We start from the raw sequence: 17000 nt of genomic DNA, 5'->3' as shown, positions 1-17000 counted from the left end.
AAAAAATTACCAACAATCATCCCACAGATGTAATATTATCTACAGCTACTCTTAGTACCATTGATATTAAGTTAGACTCTTTTTCTCTAATTGATCTTTCTGAGTTAACTTCAATAATTACTTCCTCCAAACCATCAACGTGTCTTTTAGACCCCATTCCTACAAAACTGCTCAAAGAAGTCCTGCCATTAATTAATGCTTCGATCTTAAATATGATCAACCTATCTCTAATAATCGGCTATGTACCACAGGCCTTCAAGCTGGCTGTAGTTAAACCTTTACTCAAAAAGCATCTCTAGACCCAGCAGTCTTAGCTAATTATAGGCCAATCTCCAACCTTCCTTTATATCAAACATCCTTGAAAGAGTAGTTGTCAAACAGCTAACAGATCATCTGCAGAGGTTTATTTGAAGAGTTTCAGTCAGGTTTCAGAGCTCATCACAGCACAGAAACAGCTTTAGTGAAGGTTACAAATGATCTTCTTATGGCCTCTGACAGTGGACTCATCTCTGTGCTTGTCCTGCTAGACATCAGTGCAGCGTTCGATACTGTCGACCATAATATCCTATTAGAGCGATTAGAACATGCTGTAGGTATTACAGGTACTGTGCTGCAGTGGTTTGTATCATATCTATCTAATAGACTCCAGTTTGTACATGTAAATGGAGAGTCCTCTTCACACACTGAGGTTAATTATGGAGTTCCACAGGGTTCAGTGCTAGGACCAATTCTGTTTACATTATACATGCTTCCCTTAGGCAGCATCATTAGAAGACATAGCATACATTTACACTGCTATGCAGAAGACACCCAGCTCTATCTGTCCATGAAGCCAGATAACACACACCAATGAGTTAAACTGCAGGAATGTCTTAAAGACATAAAGACCTGGATTGTCATGATCCTGGGTCATGTTGGCCCTGTATTCTTAGTTTTCATGTATTTTTGTATTTTGTTCTTTATTTAGGCCATGGTTCCTGGGTTGCTCTGTTAAGTTGTTTCTTATTTGATTTCCTCTTGTGACTTTTACCCCCTGTGTGCCCCTCTGTATCTGTGAGCCCTCGTCTCCCCTCCTTGTGTTTTATTCCATGTTTCCCCAGCCCGCTATGCCTGTGCTCTCCTGTCTCTCTCTCTCCTCCTGTCTGCACCTCTGTGTACTTCCTGTTTTACTTTGACAGTCTCCCGTCAGTGTTGTGTTACTCCTGCCCTGTTGTTATGATTATCTGTGTCAGCTGTGTTTCCCGTGTGCTCCCACTTCCCTCGTTAACCCTCTGTGTATTTATGTGCATGTCTCCCTCAGTTCGGTGTCGCGTTGTCAATGTCTCCTCCCCGAACTTGTGTGCTTTTCTGTGTTCCCTCGGTCCCCAGTTAGCATTCCCAGTTTAGTTCTGTTTCTGTGTGAAGCCTGCAATAAAGCAATGATTTTGAGTTCAGCTTTTTGTGTCCGTGAGTTTTGCATTTGGGTCCTCATCTGCCTCCACACAGCCAGTTCATGACATGGATGGCCACTAACTTTCTGCTTCTTAATTCAGATCAAACTGAGGTTAATGTACTCGGCCCTGAAAATCTTAGAAATATGGTATCTAAGCAGATTCTTACTCTGGATGGCATTACCTTGGCCTCCAGTAACACTGTTGGAGTCATTTTTTACCAGGACATGTCCTTCAACGCACATATTAAACAAATATGTAAGACTGCTTTCTTCCATTTGCGCAACATCTGAACCTGTGACTGAGGTTTACATTGGTGCCGAAACCCAGGCTCGCCATATCAGACTTGCAACACACACAGCCGCTCCAACTGCTCCCCCAAATGCTTGCAGAGATGGCAGAGAGCAAGCGCCAGCACAGATGGGGACCAGACAAGCATCTACCACCCCAAACTGAAGGGTTGATGGAGCAGCTCAATAAGACTTTAAACTCCATGATTCATAATTTCATTCACGGGGATAAATGCAATTGGGATCACTGGTTAGACCCTCTGTTGTTTGCAGTGCGGGAGGCACTCCGCACTTACAACAGTTTTCCCCCTTTCACTTGCTGTTCGGCAGGAAGTCGCGGGGTTGTTGGACCTGATTAAAGAACACTGAGAGGACCGTCCAGGCCCAGCTAAAAACAAGATTCGGTATGTCCTGGACCTGAGCCCAAAGCTACACACAGATTGTCACAGGAAAATTAGCTCTAGGCCCGGGAACGTCAACAGTGCCTATACAACAGAGGGACTAGACTCGGGCAATTTTCACCAGGGGCCAAAGTGCCTGTATTACTCCCTTCTTCAAGCTCAAAGTCACTCGCCAAGTGGCATGAACACTTTGTGGTTCTTTCATGATGGATGGGAGTGACATGGCAGCCAGGATGTTGCAGTCTGCTGCCACACAGAATGGTTGGTGAACATGGTGGTCCTGGAGGGGTTTTGTTGATCCTGGCAGAGGATCAGCTGGCAGTGGGGCCAGGAACTCCATGAGAACGCTTGCAACTGGCGGTGGGGAGCCAACCAGTCATGGCCCAGAGGAGGACGCTCTGTGGCATGTCTCCATCCTGGTCAGTGGCGGAGGAGCAGGGCATATTGGCATTGATTTCATTTTCCACTGCGATCTCTCTGCAGGTCCCGGCGGCTACAGGTCCTGCATTCCACTCACCAGGAGCTGCATGAGTGTTGGGGCACGAGTGCTGGAGGTGCAAGTGGCTAGGGCACCTTCGCCGAAAGCGGAACAGCTGTTGTGTGTGGTTGGCCCTATGATGCTCTCTCCTGTTCTTAGAGAGACATACAGCATATTGGTAAGGTTCCACAGGGGTCCCCACCACTTTCCAGTGCCTCATGGACCGGGTGCTGCAGCCACATGCTGCACATGCTGCCACTTACCTGGATGATGTCATCATCCACGGTGACACTTGGGCAAAGCAGGTGGCCACGGTCCGTGCAGTCCCTGAGGCTGTCAGGACTCACAGCCAACCCAAAAAAGTGTGCAGTTGAACAGAGGGAGGTAGAGTATCTGGATTACCTTGGCAGGTGCGCCCACAGGGAAAGAAAACGACGGCCATTGCATCCTGGCCGCAACCCAGGCCAATCTGTTCCCAAAATGAAGGGGTGTATCAGGCATAAGCTAATCAACGTGTTTTGCCCATTTACTTAATGTCTAATGGCACTACAAGATATTTATGAACATCCCCATGCACACATCTAACCTCCACCCACTTTGCCTGCACCACTGACCCTGGCTGAACCAGGGTTTTTGTTGCAGCCCAAGTCCACCAAAGCCTGGTGCATACCCCCTTGGCACCTTACTGGAACACCTTACATCCCTCCCAGGATAGTGTTACGGGGCCGGCGAAATGAAGTGCCCCGGTCACCTGCACCTTAAACACGAAAGTCACAGGAAAAGAAGACAGGAAAGAATGGGTTAGTAGGCCTTATCGGAGGGGGTCAGGAGGTCTCCTTGTAGCTGGGACTGGTGGATTTTCTTGGTTTACTTGATGTGTTCTCTTTATTTACAGTGCAGTTTCTCCGACAGGGCATCTTTCCAGCCACTCTCTGTCGTCTCCACACACGTTACTGCAGCACAGCTTCACTGTCCGTTCTTCCCCTGCAGGTCTCAGCGCCCTACTGAAATAGGAGGATTAGATGATTGCTGCCAGCTACACCAACCTTTCTTCCAACACCACAACCAAACCCTCTACTCCATGTCAGACCCTAAAGCAGAAAAAGTGCTGACTTTGTCTTTGCATATAGGTATATTCCACAGGAGTTCACTGGCTTTTCACCTATTGAGTTGCTATATGAGCGCGAAGTGAGAAGGCTTCAACCTTTCCAAGATGGCGGCGCGTGAACAACGCGAGGCTCAGTGTCTCTCCAAAATCTGCTATTTAGCGGTTTTTATCTACTTTTAACCGGATTATTCGTCCAGAATTGCTGTGCGTTGCTGACCTACAGCAAACAAGAGCTTCTGGACATCTGGACTCATAACTCCAACAGTTTTATCGCCGATCTCCGACTCATCCCAGAGATCTCCAGAACACCGGAGGCTGCCCACTCTCCCCGGCCAGGCGGAAGTGCACGCAGACAGCACCGAGATCGTAAACAAAGGCGAGGTAGGCGTGGAGGGCTACGGGCTTAGCTAAAGCTAACACCACACCAGCTGCCTTTACCCAGTATTTTCCTCACCAATGTCCGTTCTCTGGCAAACAAAATGGATGAGATACAGCTCTCCATCACTAACAACAGACGGATTATGGACTCAAATGTCATGTTTTTCACCGAAACATGGCTGAACAAAAGCTGTCCGGACAATGCTATCGAGTTAGCAGGACGCCACACACACCGAGCCGACAGGCTAGCAGATGACTCCGGCAAGACCAGAGGTGGAGGTTTGTGCATTTATATTAACAATGCTTGGTGCATGAACTCCACTACTACTGAGAGTCACTGCTCACCTAATGTGGAGTTTTTAATGGTCAAATGCAGACCTTATTACCTCCCCAGAGAACTCACTTCTATCATACTCACTGCCGTGTATATCCCCCCCGACGCTAATGCTAGGTTGGCCATGAAAGAACTTTCTGCAGCCATTAACAAACACCAGAATAAACACCCCGAGGCTGCTTTTATTGTTGCTGGCGACTTCAACCACACCAACTTAAAGACAGTCCTCCCCAGATTCCACCAACATGTCTCCTGCCACACCAGAGGGGACAAGACTTTAGACCATGTGTATTCCAACCTGGCTGGAGCCTACAAAGCCACACCCCTCCCCCACATTGGACAATCGGACCATCTCTCTCTGTTCCTCACACCTCGGTATTCACCACTCATCCAACGTGTGAAACCTGCTGTGAGGACAATTAAAGTGTGGCCAGAGGGGACAGACGCAGTGCTCCAGGACAGATTTAAAAACACAGACTGGAATATGTTCACCCACACAGACCTGGACCAGTACGCCTCATCTGTACTGGATTACATCTCCGAAACCACAGACAGTGTCACCACCCAGAAACGGATCACCATGTACCCCAACCAGAAGCCTTGGATGAACCGGGATGTTCGTCTCCTCCTGAAGGCCCGCAACATTGCCTTTAGGTCAGGAGATGCACACGCCTACAGCACAGCCAGGGCTAATCTAAAGAAGGGCATCAAAAAAAGCCAAACACCATTACAAAAAGAAGGTAGAAGAACACTTCTCCAACTCCAACCCCCGACGCATGTGGCAAGGACTCCAGACCATCACAGACTACAGGACCACCAAACCCTCTCCCGCATCCTCTGATGTCTCCTTCCTCAACGAGCTCAACAACTTTTATGCTCGTTTTGAGCGAGGGAACCCCACAATCACAACCAAAGCAGACGTGACGCCAGACCACCAACCTCTGACTCTCTCCCCCACCGATGTAGGAGTGGTGCTGAGCAGGATCAATGTCCACAAGGCTGCAGGTCCCGATGGCATCCCCGGGTGTGTTCTCAGAGCGTGTTCTGGGGAGCTTGCAGGAGTGCTCAGAGACATATTCAACCTGTCCTTGGCCCACGCTGTGGTACCGGCCTGCTTCAAATCCACCTCCATCGTCCCGATACCCAAAAACTCCAACCCATCTAGCCTCAATGACTACCGCCCAGTAGCCCTCACCCCCATCATCACTAAGTGCTTAGAGCAGCTGGTCCTAGCACACTTCAAATCCTGTCTCCCCCCCACCCTGGACCCCCACCAATTCGCATACCGCCAGAACAGGAGCACAGAGGATGCAGTCTCCATCGCACTGCACTCTGTCCTCTCACACCTGGACAACAACAACACCTACGCCAGAATGCTGTTTATAGACTTCAGTTCAGCATTCAATACAATCCACCCCTCACAACTCATCAGGAAACTGACAGACCTGGGCATCAGTTCCCTCATCTGCAAATGGTTACTGGACTTCCTGACCAACCGCCCCCAACATGTCCGGCTGGATAACCGCTGCTCATCTACCATCACAATGAACACCGGTGTACCACAAGGCTGTGTGATGAGCCCTTTCCGCTACTCCCTCTTCACCCACGACTGCAGACCTGCTGATGGTTCCAACACCATCATTAAGTTTGCAGATGACACCACGGTGATTGGCCTCCTCAGTGACAACGATGAGGCCGCCTACAGGGAGGAGGTGGATCGTCTGGCTGAGTGGTGCGACACAAACAACCTGCTGCTTAACACCGAGAAGACCAAGGAGCTCATCGTGGACTACAGGAGGAATGCTGACCCACATCCACCCATCCACATTAAGGGGACGGCTGTGGAGCGTGTGAGCAGCTTCAAGTTCCTGGGAGTCCACATCTCCGAGGATCTCACCTGGACGACCAACTGCTCCAAGCTGGTCAAGAAGGCTCACCAGCGCCTCTTCTTCTTGAGGACTCTGAGGAAGAACCACCTGTCCTCAGACATCCTGGTGAACTTCTATCGCTGCACCATCGAGAGCATCCTGACCAACTGTATAACAGTCTGGTACGGGAACTGCTCTGCCTCGGACCGGAAGGCGTTGCAGAGGGTCGTGAAAACTGCCCAGCGCATCGCCGGAGCACCACTTCCTGCCATAAAAGACATCTACAGGAAGCGGTGTCTGAAAAGGGCTGGGAAAATCATCAAAGACCCCAGTCACCCATCACATGGACTCTTCACCCTCCTGCCCTCTGGGAGGCGCTACAGGAGCCTCCGGACTAAGACCACCAGGTACCGGAACAGCTTCTTCCCCACAGCTGTCAGACTCCTGAACTCTGCCTCCTGACATCTGACCCACGTTAACACATGGACTGAACACACACACACCCACAATGGACAACTGTACCCTCAAACACAATAATAACATGGACTGAACCACCACTCACAACCACCAGCACTTTATATAGCCTCTGTAGAAATTATATCTCACTTATCTTAACTGCACTACTGTATAGCTCTGTGTAAATAATCATTCTGTACATACGATAATTTTTAACCCTACAACTGTTTACAACTTGCATAGTTCCCATTTCTGTATAGCTGTATATCCCAGATTCTGTAAAGTTATTTATTTCATATTCTGTATAGTTTTTCATATTTATATCCTGTTCATATCCTGTACATAGCTTGTACTCACTACAGCCTGTACATACTTATAGTTATAGAATATTCACAACATACTTCATACCGTGTACATTATAACATAATAGACCCATTTCTGTAATATACTTACATATCTATATTATTGCTAATATATATTGTAATATATCTATATCACTAAAGCACTTCTGGATGGATGCAAACTGCATTTCGTTGCCCTGTACCTGTGCATGTGCAATGACAATAAAGTCAAATTCTATTTTATTCTATTCTATTCTTCTGGATCTCTTAAGAGATTACTGGGAGAATCCCCAGCTAGGAGAGAACATAGTGGGAGAAGCTGGTGGAGATGGCAGCATTTGCACAGGACAACATAAGGTCAGCCCAAGAACATCAGACGATTTGGTATGACAAGAAGGCAGAGTCTTTAACCTGGGCCAAAAGACACTGTTATTTTATTCCACCAGTGATCATTTGACAGAAAAGATACAAGATTGTACGATGGGGATCTGTAGTTAGAGGATTACAGATCTTTATTTAAATGCTGTCGCCTAAGAGACAATATTAGATAAAAATGACAGAGATTATTTGATTTAGGAAAGTGTGGCTAAGTGCAATTATTGTGTATATGGGTGCTGATTATAGCACAGCCTGGCTCATGAGCTACTTTTTCTTTAATATTACACATCTGTTACTTACCATTTAGTCCCAAAGAGTTTAAATTTAAATTTTAGTCCCAAAAGTTTGAAAAATAAGAGTAAAACATGACAGTTTTGCTTTTCACATTCTTCACAGTTGTGTGTGCAATTTGCCATTGCAAAGAACATGCTGCATTTTTTGGGCCATGTTGGCGCTCTCCATGGTCCTCACAGTACAGAATTCCAGCTTTCAGCACACCGGACAGTGACACTACTGCTAAGCTGTCTTGATGCATGCTCAATCATCCAGACAAGTCAATTCTGTTCATTTTATCCCACTGAAGACAATATGTCCAGATGAATAGAATCAACTTCTTGGAATTTCCTTACCTGGTGTTTAGGCAAGACATTTCAGCCCATTTTGGCTAGCATGAATAGGAGTAAACGGTGCGTAAGAAGGCTGACTACAACCACCTGAGATTCAGCCTCAGATGCAGACACAACAGGATTACTCCTACAAGTCTGCAAATAAGCTCTTCAGCTAAGGGCCTCCGAGCAACTAAAATGCCCCAGAAGGCACAGCACCAGCTGCTCAATGAGTGGGTGAGACAAACAAATTTTACCACCAATGTGCTAAAATCAAAATGGAAAAGGACCCAACACAGACTTATTATGGATTTAGTTGAGAATACTGAGAAGGCTCATCTAGCACAGCACGAAACGTCTAAGACCAGGCAACAAAGGAAGTTGGACCTACTTGTTGTGCATCAGAAACCACAGCAAAATACGGAGAGTGTCCTCAGTGGCCAGGAGAGAGAACGATGCCATATCGAGGATGTGAACAAGTGGGTGAAAAATCTGTCTGAAACTCACCCAAAAACATCCTTGCAAACAGATTGAACTTTGCTGTGATGCAGAGACAAATCCCGCTAGTGAAACTGAATACAGCCACAAGAAGAGCAATTCAAAACAACAACATTGCAAATGTAGATGCAGAGCAACGTCCCCCAGCAAAGTCCCCAGCATCCAACATCGGGAGGAGAGGAGGGCACTCGCATCACTTAGTAATGACAACATCCTTCCGGCAGACAAGAGCAGGTGCACAGTTATACTAAACCAGAAAGACTATCACAAGTATTTTTGTCACTACTCAGTGACAAAAATACTTGTGAGCCCCTGAAACGAGACCCAGGAAAGTGGTTACGGGAAGAGGGTGATAGACTGTCTGAAGCAGTTAGAACAAGACAAGGCTATTGACCCGGCCTCATACCACAGGCTTTACCCAGGGGAGTCTACACCAAGTCTGTATGGTTTACCATAGATACATAAACAGGGTGCACCTTTAAGACCGATTGTCTGTATGATCAACTCGTCACCTGTAACATCTCCAAGTTTCTGGCTTCGATCTTCAACCTGTTGGTAGGAGGTTCTGAACACCACATCCAGAACACCTTGGATTTTGGAGGGAGGCAGATGAAACCATGGTCTCGTACGATGTTACTTCTCTCTTCACTTGTGTTCCAGTCACTGAGGTAGTTCATAAGAGATGACAGGATGACTCCAACCTCAGCAACAGGACCACTCTCAGCATCGACTAACTGTGTTTGCTTTTGGAACTGTGTCTTCATTCCACCTATTTCACATACAAGGGTCAGTTCTACAGGCAGAACCATGGGTTCCCCAGTTTTAAAGTTGATGCATACCATAAATGAACGCATACAGATCAGTATTTAAAGTTTGATTCTCGTCATCCACTGGAGCACAAACTGGGTGTCATCAGGACGCTACAACACAGAGCGAACACCATCCCCACAGACACAGCAGCCAGGGAAGCAGAAGAACATCAAGAAGGCCCTGAGTAAATGTGGTTATCCCAGCTGGACTAAAGAAAGCTCCAGCCGATCCAGGAGAGAAGGACAACCGCTGCCCAAGAGAAAACCTGTAGTGATCCCGTGTCAGGAGTATCAGAGCAGCTGAGACGCATTTTTTCTAAACACTGTGTCTCTGTGGCTTTTAAAATTAAAATTAAAATTGGTCCACCCCAAGGATCGGGTCCTCCGACACAGAGTAACATAGTGTACGCTGTTAAGTGCAGGAGGATTCAATTCAATATTATTCAATTCAATTTTATTTATACAGCGCCATATGACAACAACAGTCGACTCAAGGCGCTTTATATTGTAAGGTAGACCCTACAATAATACATACAGAGAAAAACAACAACAATCATATGACCCCCTATGAGCAGCACTTTGGCGACAGTGGGAAGGAAAAACTCCCTTTTAACAGGAAGAAACCTCCGGCAGAACCAGGCTCAGGGAGGGGCGGGGCCATCTGCTGTGATTGGTTGGGGTGAGAGAATGATTGCCATGAGTTACACATCGGGGAAACCAAACAACCTCTGGCTAAGTGGACAACACAGAAGAATTAATTCATCAGGCCCCTCACACCTACAGGCCAGGGAACGTTCTGGCTCCGTTCCTCTTCACAGTAACAGTAGCACTCAGTCTTTTCTGAAGACCAAAACATGGTAGACAGGTGGCACAGAGGAGAGATCAGGCGGATCAGGCAACGATCCCCCCACCCAGACACCCAAATCTTATAAAGTTTATTTTCTTCAATAAAAGTTTCCAAAACTTTGCACGTCACAGTTGCTGGTCGTTATACGACACCGTCAGCTGTCAGCGCAGTGCTAACCTGCGGGGGCTCTGGAGCCTATCCCAGCTGTCGTAGGACAGAAAAACTATTTTGAATTAATCTAATTATCACAAATGTTCCACATAAACACACAGCTGCTTCAGTGTTTACAAATGACAGTAAATGGTAAAATGTCTGTTTGGCAGCGTTTTTCTTATTGCTGGTGTTTCTTAAGTCACAGTGCATTTGGCCTCACAGGGCCATAGTGTTTTATCTGTTTTTGCTCTTAACTGGTTCTGTGAAGCACTTTGGCGTACCTCTGGTTTTTAAATGTGCTGTATAAATAAAATTGCATTTTATTGTATTGTCTGTATATGTTCTAAGTCACCCAGAGTGACTGGACTTCTTTAAAATTAACTGAAGATGTTTCACCTCTCATCTAATACCAAAGGGTGGAGAGTCCCAGATTTGAAGCCCCAGTGTGTGTCCTCCCGTCGTTGACCCACTATTCATCATGTGCCTCGTTACATGAGCCAAAGTGGGAAAAAGGCGTGGTCATTGTCAGCAGAGGTTTTGGATGAAACCATTGTGACACCTTGGCTCACCCTATCATGTGACCTACTGAGATCACCTGATGCAAGATGCAAGTGGGGTATCGGGGGGGGGATCTCAAAACTGCATTATAGCTTGATAGTTGGTGTCATAAGCCACCCATCTGTTTAAAGATGGCCGTTCACCTTTTTCTCACTGCAGTAGTCACACCCTTTTTGCACGTGCTGAGTCAAATGTCAGTCATATATATTCCACGTCTGTTTTATTCTTGTCGATATTCTTTACATTTATAATTGAGTGATTTGTTTATATTAGTGCTATTCATTAACTTTGTAAACTCTGTAACATATTGTATTGTTTAAGTAGCCAGCTTAAAATGGCGCCAAGTATGGCAGCCTTGTCGCGACAGGCAACCGCTGGTTTTTGTGTTTATTTGACTTTTCCTTTATTTTTTCCCAAGTAGAGTGTGTTAGGATGCCTGGGTCGTTGGCCCAGAGTTTTGAGTTTATTATATTATTTATCATTTCTAGTCTTTGGTTTCTTTGTTAGAGTTCTGTCTTGTGGTTTACGTCTCTGTTCCCTCTGCAGTGCCTGCCTGTGAGTCTGTCTTTAAGTTCAGTCTGTGTTATGTTTCCTGTTTTACTTTGGAGGTGCATGTCTGATGTTAATGTGTCTGGTTTTGCTTCCTTTGTCTCGTTAGGCCTGATTTGCCCCAGCTGTGTTTCCCTCCTGTTGCCCCTGATTGCTCCCTCTGTGTATTTAAGCCCTGTGTTTCAGTTTGTCGGTGTTGTGATCTACGCGTGTCTTGCTGTGTGTGCCGTCTGCCTAAGTTTACCTCGGAGTCTCAGTTTTGTTCCTTTTTGGAGTTCAGCGTTAAAGCTGTATTTAAGTTCACCTTTTGTCTCCGACTGTCTGCACTCTGCCTCAAACTGCTGCCGTCAGGGCAGCGCTGTGTGGAGGCACAGGTAGGACCCAAATGCAGACTCAAGATGGCCTGAAAGAGGCTGCTTTTATTGCTGTAGGAAACTCAAACACAACAGACAACAAAATAAACTGGAAACTAGGAGCAGGAAGTAGCAAGAAAAACAAGCAATGTGGGACAATGCACGATACACAGTCCTCTGTCGGGATGAGAAACAGGAGGGAAACACAGCTGGAACAGATCTGTGATAATGAGACTGGGAGGAAGCAAAAAATACACTGAACACAGGACAAGCGACTTTCAAAATAAAACAGGAAACAGATTTGTACACAATGAAAAGGCTGGTAATGGACAGATGCAAGGTTATTGATGGTTACACTCTCATGTGTGTATGATGTGATCAGTTTGTTTTATCAAGTTATCTACACAAGGCATTTTGTAGAGGGTAGCAGTTTGTCTTCAAATAACTGCTACCTGCACATTTTGTCTGTTTCTCAAAACAGAATTATGACTTTACTCTTGAAATTTCAACTCTAAGAAAAAGTGAATATTATATGTGGCCCTAATATGACTTTGTAATATAAATAATTTTAGAAAAAACACACAAAAGGACTATATACTAACTAGCTACAGATACAGTTATAGAACACCAGTAGCACTTTCCAAAAAGCTCGGTAATAAAGTGGTAATAGTCGTGTGATCATCTCTAAGTTATTAGCACTTAAGTACCTTTGGTAGTTTCTGTGTAACGAGCAGGAAACAGAGCTGCAACTGCAAACTAGGTTAGTCTAGTTGTCTTGAAATAAACTGACCATTATGTTAGGAGCTGGGATGTTGGGTGTTCTGTTCAGGTGGGCGTGGCCGTGATCCTCAGAGTTCCCCCAACACACCTGCGGTGTATCAGACGCCATCAGCCCGGCTACTTAAGGAGCGGCATGGCAGATTTCTGCTGTCAGATTATTGATTTAAACTCAAGTAGTAATGAGTCGGGCGTCTTTCGTGTACGACTACGATAATCGAAGTTCGCTTTGCACAGAAAAGGAAAAAACTAATTAATGATTATATCTTTTTCTGACAAAGTTGTATTTTTACTCAGTTGTATAAAGCATTTGTATTCTATTTTATCCTATTGTATATTTTATTCTATTTCTTCTACTGTATATAGTATTTTATTTTATTCTATTCTGTACAGCTGTGTACTGTATTTATTCTTATTGTATTCTAATTTTTGCGTCATAACTTTTGCACTGTCCACTTCCTGCTGTGACAAAACAAATTTCCCACGTGTGGGACTAATAAAGCTTATCTTATCTTATCTTTGTACACAAATTATAATGGTGCATTTTTTAATAGGACAGCTTTGTTGCTCAATGAACTGCCAATCACATGCTTGCTTTAACATGGTTTTTATTTATTTTTTTCAAAACTTTAAATCATTCAGTATGCAAGTGTTCAGCTCGGTGCTACTTGCTGCAGGAGAGGCTGGATCTTTGGATGGTTAGGGGTCAATCATTAAGGCGGAGCAGGGTGGTGGTGTTGTGCCCCCACCAACCCTGAACTGGACAAGCGAGAGAACATGGGTGGCATCTTATTTTTATGTACTGGACTTTGGAAACATGTGTTCCACTTTCTTTGCTACCTGAAATATTTTTATCATATTATGTATCCAGATATAACTTATGCTGCTATAGAGGGTCCTTGTCAGGGTTTCCTGTGTTTTGCATTTGGGAAAGCAATCCATCAAAGCACAAAGCTGAACTTGTGCTACACCCATAGCCAATGCACAAGAAGCCTCAGTGCCAGTCTCCTCATAGCGACAGCAGCTAAGCTACACACAGTTGGTGAACAGCTGTGCCTGTTAGCCAAAGAGTTCACAGGCATCACATGTGAGGAGAAGGCTGCCAAACAGCTTGGTGACGCTTACCAACGACACAGGTTGGTGATGAACAGGATCCATGACAGATGATAAAAGCGCACACTGAGACTACAGATGTTGCAGATATGGCCAATTTGCTTGTTTATATTGGATATGAACATCAAAGTGCAGCTCGAGAGGACTTTGTTCTGTAAGTCACTTCAGACAAGAACTACAGCTGAACACGTTTCCCAGCTCCTGAGTGCATCCGTTCAAGAGAATTGGCTGGATTGGAAAAGGTGCACTGGAGTCTACATGGATGGTGCTAAAGCCATGACAGGTCGCCACAGCGGAGTAAGCTGAATTTGGCACCAGAAATGCAGTGGACTCACTGCAGTATCCATGGTGAGGCCCTCGCAGTGAAAAAGACACCTGGAGAACTTAAGGCTGTACTAGACTCAGCTGTGGAAACTGTCAGCTTCATAAAGAGCAGGCCGATGCACTGTTTCACGTGCTCTGATGGGCATGTCCAGCTTCTGCTCCATGCAGAAGAGGGAAGGCCTGTTCTAGGCTTTTTTGAATTGCACAGAGATGATCTTACAGCACACAAGCTTCCCTTATCAGATGTCTTTGAAGACACTGTGTGGCTCAGTCATTTAAACGAGCGGTCATAAGGGTGGTAAGATGAAGCTGGGGAGGAGCTCTAACCGTCCATGCTGCTCCCTGTGAAGGTGTGCTTGCCAAGACGGCCCTGTGGCCAAACACTCACCTGTTATCAGTAACTAAATGTGTGCACTTGTAACTGATTGGGTTAGAATTGACTGGCCTGGACAGGTAGGCCTCAAAGACTGGAGCAAAAACCTGTTTGAGTGATGTTATAAAAATATGCAGGTTTTTACATCTTACAAAAGGTTTAAACGTCCACAATTTAGACTTTTTAATTGCAGGACTGAAGTGATGTAGCAGGAGCAAAAGCCAAATCAAATTACTGTAATTATTAGGTTACTTTATCACTGCATGTTCCTCTTGTGTTGTCCTCTTACATTGACTCCATCACATAAGAACATTCAGTCACGAGTTTACACTTTCCTCGATGCTTCGTTCACTTTATGCTGTTTAACAGGATTTATCATTAGACTCTTTGTGGTTCCACCATCATCTCTTTTTAATTCAAAGAAATACTTCATAACTCTGTTCATCACAATATAACTACATGTTAAAGTCAGATTGTCTGAGGTTAGTGCAGCCTCAGTGTCTCCTGCTCTTCCCACGCAGCACCAACACTGAGGCCTGTTACAATCATTTCATACGTTTTCTGATTTATGTTTGTTACATTTATTCTATTCAGCAGAATTAACTATTTGCAAAATCACATATATTCTGATTCTCAGTTATGAATTACAACATACTTAATCCATTCATCCATTTGCTTTTTTTTCTTTTTCTTTTTCTTTTTTTTAGGGTCACAGGGGGGCGGAGCCTATCCCAGCTGTCTTAGCTGTCTCCGGAGTACCCGGAGGGAACCCACACAAACATGGGGAGAACATGCCAACTCCACACAAGGATGGTGGACTTGAACTCAGGACGTTCTAGCTGTGAGGCGACAGTGCTGACCGCTGTGCAGCAAAAATGCTACTGTTATTTCTCTTATTTAAATCATGCATAACAGGCCAGACATGCATTTCTTATGGATGTTAAGTACTTTTACCTTTCTCGGGTGTAATGAGAGCCAATCCCACCTCTTTCAACAGGCTGCCAATAGTTTGCCTTTTTCCCTTTTTTATTTATTTTACAGTGACTTTTACTAAAGGTATTGTTTGTTTCTGTGTTTTCTCTTTGTTTGCTCCTGGTCTGTGGTAGTGTTTGGATTTGTATGTGTATTTGCTGAAACTTATGACTGCACCACTGTACGTCTCGGCCAGCACACTCTTGAAAAAGAGATTAATCTCAAGAGTTTTTCCTTAATAAAGGTTAAATTTAGAGAAAACGTTATGACAGATTGAGCTGTTTCATCTTTAAACCACAAAGTATTTGATTATATGTCATTATAGCATATAGTATTATCAGTGTGTCAGTGTAGTTGGATAGAGCTTTTTTTTAAATAACAACAGAAATAGTCATCTTTATGATTATTTACAGTTACATATATAATTTGGCATCTGTATGAAAATCAAACCCGTCTTGCTCAGCGCCTCTCAGGTGACTGAAATATTAACTTTAATATATTATGTTGTGTATTTTGACATTTTTCTTCATAGAGTTTGTGTCCAATAAGACAACTGTGTGCAAATATTTCTCATAAACTGCATCAAGCGCCTGTAGATTCTTACAGGGTATTTTTCTGGAGCACTCAGTGCTTTCTGAAACATGCCTAAAATCTTTCTGCCTAACATCCACAGCAGAGCGTGGTGAACAGAGCATGAGCACATTTAAACACAGTCACTCAGTTAATTAGGTTAGCTCACTGAGTAGCACTGCTCACAGTATGGAAATTACAGAGGATGATATATGTGCACACTTACTCTACATGTACAGTATGCGTGTGGACAGGATCCTTGGATGAGGCATGCATGTGTGTATTACTGTTGTGAGGATGTGTAGATACATAAAACTGCCCCTCAGCAGCTGACAGTTGCTGGGAGTCCCTCCTCTACTGCTTTCCCCTGTAAACAGGCCTTTCATTCAATTACAGCATGTCACCAGCAGATGGCGCTTTCTTCACAAAAATCTTCCTCGGTATTATCAGACGACTGCTGATTTAGCACTATAGGAGTGAAACAGAATTTACTTGAATGTCACATTATTTTGCTCTGCTATTGTGCAGAGGTTAAAGTTTGAAGCCAGGAATCTCCCAGCAGTGTGATCTGGACCAGCAGCTTTCCATGTGTTAACTCTGCAAGGAGTTTTCCTCACATCAGCGGAGGTCAGACACAGAACCCGGATGTGTGAGGGGGTTGGACTTCCTCATCACCACGTCATTCTGAGCTTCAAACCGTGCATAGAAGTTGTTCCGTGCGTCTGGTAGGGAGGCGTCACCGCGGCAGGCAGGTGTTGATGGCCTGGATGCCCTGCCACATGCACCACATGTCGCCGCTGCTCTGATGGCTCGAGACAGTTTGTATATAAACCAATGATGTTAGTCCCCCTCAGCACACACACACACACACCAGAAATTGGTTTGTTGCCTCAGGACAATAAAGTGTTTTAAGTGTAACAAAATGTCAGTAAATTTATGAGAAAACAACTAATTGGTTCAAAATTTTTATTTTAACAAACAAGCTGGTTTTCATATAAGTGTTTAGTAACAATGAAATAATAGACTGCTTTTTATAG

Source organism: Rhamphochromis longiceps, linkage group LG4 (genome assembly GCF_057381845.1).
Source record: "Rhamphochromis longiceps isolate RC_006_pf linkage group LG4, R_longiceps_female_GT1.1, whole genome shotgun sequence".
NCBI lineage: Eukaryota > Metazoa > Chordata > Actinopteri > Cichliformes > Cichlidae > Rhamphochromis > Rhamphochromis longiceps.
The sequence above is the reverse complement of the archived record's forward strand: the minus strand, read 5'-3'. Positions refer to the sequence as shown.